The 5,083-nt window shown below is 39.1% G+C and overlaps 1 pseudogene; it reads left to right on the top strand.

Annotated features, from left to right (window-relative positions):
• Positions 1-210: 210 nt before the first annotated feature.
• Positions 211-4,507, top strand: LOC141819015 (uncharacterized; annotated as a pseudogene).
• Positions 4,508-5,083: the final 576 nt, after the last annotated feature.

The following is a 5,083-nucleotide window of genomic DNA, read 5'->3' on the forward strand; positions in this document are numbered from 1 at the left end:
ACCGTAAACCCTAAACCCTAAACCCTAAACCCTAAACCCTAAACCACTAAACCACTAAACCTTAAACCCTAACCCCTAAATCCTAAAACCTAAACCCTAAATCCCTAAATCCCACTAAACCCTAAAATCCTAAACACGTAAAACATAAACCCTAAATCCGTTAAACCTCTAAACCCTAAATCCCTAAACCCTAACCCCTAAACCCTTTGCTTAAACTCCTAAATTCTAATACCCTAATTAATGATGATTTATTAATATGTTGGAAATTATGGTTTCAGGAAAAATGCAGAAAACACGAAGTTGGATGTATAACAAGAATTTACCTGATCGTCGAGGTTTAACCGATGAATTTATTGCGGGATTAGAACAATTTATTGAGTTTGCTACAAATCAGGTGGATTTTATGGATGGAGATAAGATAAGATGTCCATGCAGAAAGTGTCACAATGGCAAATTTTTATCAAGTAATAAAGTACAAGAACATCTTTGTAGATTTGGTTTCACCCCCAATTACTATAATTGGACTTCTCATGGTGAACCGTTCATATCAGATGAAGATTATGGACAAAATATACAATACTCAGGCATGGGAGATCAGAGTTATTATATAGATCAATTAAATCCATATCAGAGGATGGTAACTGATGCTGGGGGTCAGCATTTATTTGCTGAATCAAGTGGTCCAAGTTCAAGTTTTCCTCCAATGGAATCCCAAATGTTTACTCCTTATGCTTATGCATCACCGTTGGATCACACACAAATACCAGGAGTTCAAGAAAATTTGAATAATGAATCATATCTGAAATGGCAGGAATTATTGAGTGCTGCAGATGAACCATTGTGGGCTGGTTGTGACAATCACAGTAAATTATCTGTTACAGCAAGATTGTTGAATGTCAAAGCAGAACATAATGTGTCTGAAAATTGTTTTAATGATTTTGTTCAAGTTATGGGGGAGGCACTGCCACGTGATCACATAATGCCCAATGATTATTATGATATGAAAAAACTCGTCAAAGATTTAGGTCTTCCAGTTGAAAGAATTGATGTTTGCAGAGAGGGTTGTATGTTATATTGGGGTGATGATGAAAATGCAGAAATTTGTAAATTCTGTAATCAAGATCGATACAAACCTACCAGAAGGAGTCAACAACGACGTAAAGCATACACTCAGTTGTTTTATTTGCCTTTGACTCCTAGGCTACAAAGACTTTATGCATCAAAAGTCACTGCTGAACACATGACCTGGCATGCAACTCATCAAACAGAAGAGGGATTAATGTGTCATCCATCAGATGGACTTCAGTGGAAAAATTTTGATAGAACACATCCTGAATTTGCAAAGGAAATACGAAACATTCGGTTAGGTCTTTGTGCTGATGGATTTGCTCCATTTGGTAAATCAGGAAGAAATTATTCTTGTTGGCCAATTATTGTAACTCCGTATAATCTTCCACCAGGAATGTGCATGAAAACACCACATATGTTTTTAACATTGGTTGTGCCTGGTCCAAAAAATCCAAAGAAGTTAATAGATGTTTATATGCAACCATTGATTTCTGAGCTGAAACAATTATGGGATCAAGGTTGCCCTTGAGTTAGCACAGCGATCTTCAGCTGGTAGCTCTGAGGGATCTGAGCCCTCAGTTGGCAATGAATTGAGTCTGTGGTTGGAGGCGAGTGGGGGATGCAAAGGTGGTGGAAGGATTTTGGGTATGGGTTCTTTGAGCAGAACCCATAGAGTTGCTGGTACCTCTTCTACCACCTCCCCTGTTGTCACATCACAGATTCATAGTTTGACTGAGGAGGTAACCCATTTGAAAGGGTTATTAGAACAAAGAGATCAAGAAATGATAAGAAGAGATCAGGAAATGAAAAAAAGAGATAATGAAATTAAAAAATTGCAAAGACAACAATCTCGCATCTTGCAACATTTTCAGTTGCAATCTCTTCTTGATGATGAGGACGACGACGACGACGACGACCACGATGACGCCAGCGACGATGGTGGTGATACTTCATGAGTTTTTTGTGTAGGAATTTTTTATAAATTATTATTTTAGTTATTTGGTAGTTGATTAGACCTGTAAGTTAATAATTTTTATATTGTTACTAATACTATTTAATTTTTTTTAACAGGTGGTTTTTTTAAACAAATCCAAAAAAAAGGTAATTCTTTACATATTTAATTTATAGGTTTTAGTTTTTATTGCATCTGAATGATATTACTTTATCTCTGTTTTTATTTTTGTATGCAGGCGAATAAAAGATAGTGACGAAGAATCCAGCAGAGTTTCTGGGGGACCACGATGATCTTCTTCCTATCTTTTATTCATATCTCATCTGATTTGTTTAGACTTTGTATGGATTTGTTGGATTTTGATGATGCGCGTTGTTACTTTGACTTTGTATGGATTTCTCGGTGGACCAGTACTTTGTATGGATTGTTTATGGATATTGTTTGACTTGTTATGGAGTTTGTATCTGATGTTTGGATTGTATGGATTGTTATGGAGTTTGTATATGATGTTTGTATTGTTTATGATGTTTGGATTGTATGGATGGTTATGGATTTGATATACTTGTTTGAATGTTATGTGGATTGTTTGGATTGTTATAGATTTGATATGGTTGATTGTTACAGGTTAAATGTATTTGTAAATCGATCCGATTGGATCGATATTATATGTATTACAGGAATATTAAAAAAATAAATTGTTGCTGTTTATTTTTTTTTAATTTTGCAACGAAATTTGCGACGAAAATCAAATTCGTCGCCAATTGGCGACGAATTTTGCGACGAAACAGTGATCGTTGCAATTATATCGTAACTTACTGTTTATCGATTATTTGCGACGAAAAACCTAATTCGTCGCAGAATTCGTCGCCAATTGGCGACGAAATTGTGTTCGTCGCCAATTGGCGACGATTGGCACGTTTTTCGTCGCCAATTGGCGACGAACAATTTATTCGTCGCCAATTGGCAATTATTCGTCGATTGGCGACGAATAGGTAATTCGTCGCCAATTGGCGACGAACATTTATTCGTCGCCAATTGGCGACGACGTCCAATTGGCGACGAACATAATTCGTCGCCAATTGCGACGAATAAATTTATTCGTCGCCAATTGGCGACGAAATCGATTCGTCGCCAATTGGCGACGAATCAATGTTCGTCGCCAATTGGCGACGAATTCTGCGACGAATTAGGTTTTTCGTCGCAAATATTTGCGACAAACATCAATTTTTCGTCGCAGAAGTTTGGCGACGATTTTATAGCAACGAAAATTTTTCGTCGCAAATTTCGTTGGAAATCTTTTTGCGACGAATTTTTTAACAAAATTCGTCGCAAATTTCGTCGCAGAATGCTGTTTTTTTTGTAGTGCCATTGGCATAGTGTTTAAGTTACAAAAAACTTATTTCTTAGACTAATTGATATGATGTCAAGTGTGCATTTGCAAGATCTTGATATTAACTGCAATTGCAGTTTGGCTAGTTTGACTAATGGAGTTCAAAAGTTGAAGTCTTGGCTATTGGAAGTCCTTGTAAGTTAAAAAGAACTAGGTGTTAATATGAAACTTTGAATAAAGAGCTCCTGAAAGGTGGATGTCCTGACAAATTAAAGAGGATCAAATATTTGACATAAAGTTTAAGAGAATGAACTCCTCTAATAGATGAAGACCGAGAAGGTAATACTTGGCATGGAGTCTTATGCCCTGTTTACTTGGGAGGGCGGAAAGTAAATCAGTGGAAAACTTTTCTCAATATGTATCCATCCATTGTTTACTTTTATAACTTTTTAAGAAAGGATGGAAATTTTATCCATCAGCGGATCATTTTCTCCCCAATATCTGTCATCCCAAAATCGGGCGGAACGCGACGGACGGACGAAAAATAAAAATAAAAATTCTCTCCGCCTTTCGCGAGAGCGCACCCACCCAATTCTCCTCTTCTTCTCCTCTGCCGCCGGCGCACCCGATTCTTCTCCTCCTCTGCCGCAGGCGCACCCGATTCTTCTCTTCTTCTCCTCTGCCACCGGCGCACCCGATTCTTCTCCTCCTCACCCGATTCTTCTCCTCCTCTGCCGTCGGCGCACCCGATTCTTCTTCTCTTCTGCCGTCGGCGTGCCACAGAAGGTGTGGAGCAGGGCGTCCCCGACGCGGCTCTGCTCCGCGACCGCGGAGAGTCCGAAGTCGGAGACCTTGAGGTCGCCATTCTCGTCGACGAGCAGGTTCTCTGGCTTCAAGTCGCGGTGGAAGACGAGATGCTAGAAGCATCGACGGGCGACGTCCTCGCGGAGCCGACCCTTGGAGACGCGGGAGAAAAGCTTCCCGCCACGGACGTACTCCATGACGAAGTAGATCTCGGTCGGTGCTGCGCGGGTGCTGAGCTCCAGCACCCATCGATGGTGGCGGCGGCGAGGTCCCTGTGGAATGCGAGTCCTCCGTTTACTCTGCGCGGGTGCAGAGATTTCCCTTTCTCCTCCCTGGGGATTTATTTTCCCTAGGGATTCCTTTCTTTTCTTTATCTGTTGTATGAAGTAAACATAGGGTTAGAGGTGGAGCTCCATGTAGATAGAAGTCATGAGTTGGAACTCTCGATTGTTGGAAGTTTTGGAGTCAAAATTTTTGACGATTTGAAGTCTTGGAGGTTAAAATCTTGGCAAGTTTGATATATCTTAAAGATCATTAACATGTTTGAAGAGGTGTTGGCTTAGGTGACCAAGATCAAGTAAGACGGGAAGGCTAGAGGCTTGTCCAGGAAATTTTAAGTGTAGAAGCACAATTAACATGATGGCATGGGAGATGAGTGATTGAGAGAACTGTATCATGGCTTTTGGGTATAAATTTCTCTTCTTAGGTGTGTGATAACTATCATTTTGATATGAGATTTTGATATGTATATTTGTGTTTTTGATATGTTCGTGTGTTTAATTTCGTATTTATACTATATTTCATGAGTTAAGTTTATTTTTGGGTTTAAATGTAATTTATCTTTTATTTATGAAATTATATCTTAATATTTGAATGTCATCTTTATAGGCAATTAAAAGACTATGGACTCGAGTCAGATCGATTTAAAT

Source organism: Curcuma longa, chromosome 2, assembly GCF_044706935.1.
Source record: "Curcuma longa cultivar G26 ecotype Majalengka, Jawa Barat chromosome 2, ITB_CL_G26_1.1, whole genome shotgun sequence".
In the NCBI taxonomy this organism is placed as follows: domain Eukaryota; kingdom Viridiplantae; phylum Streptophyta; class Magnoliopsida; order Zingiberales; family Zingiberaceae; genus Curcuma; species Curcuma longa.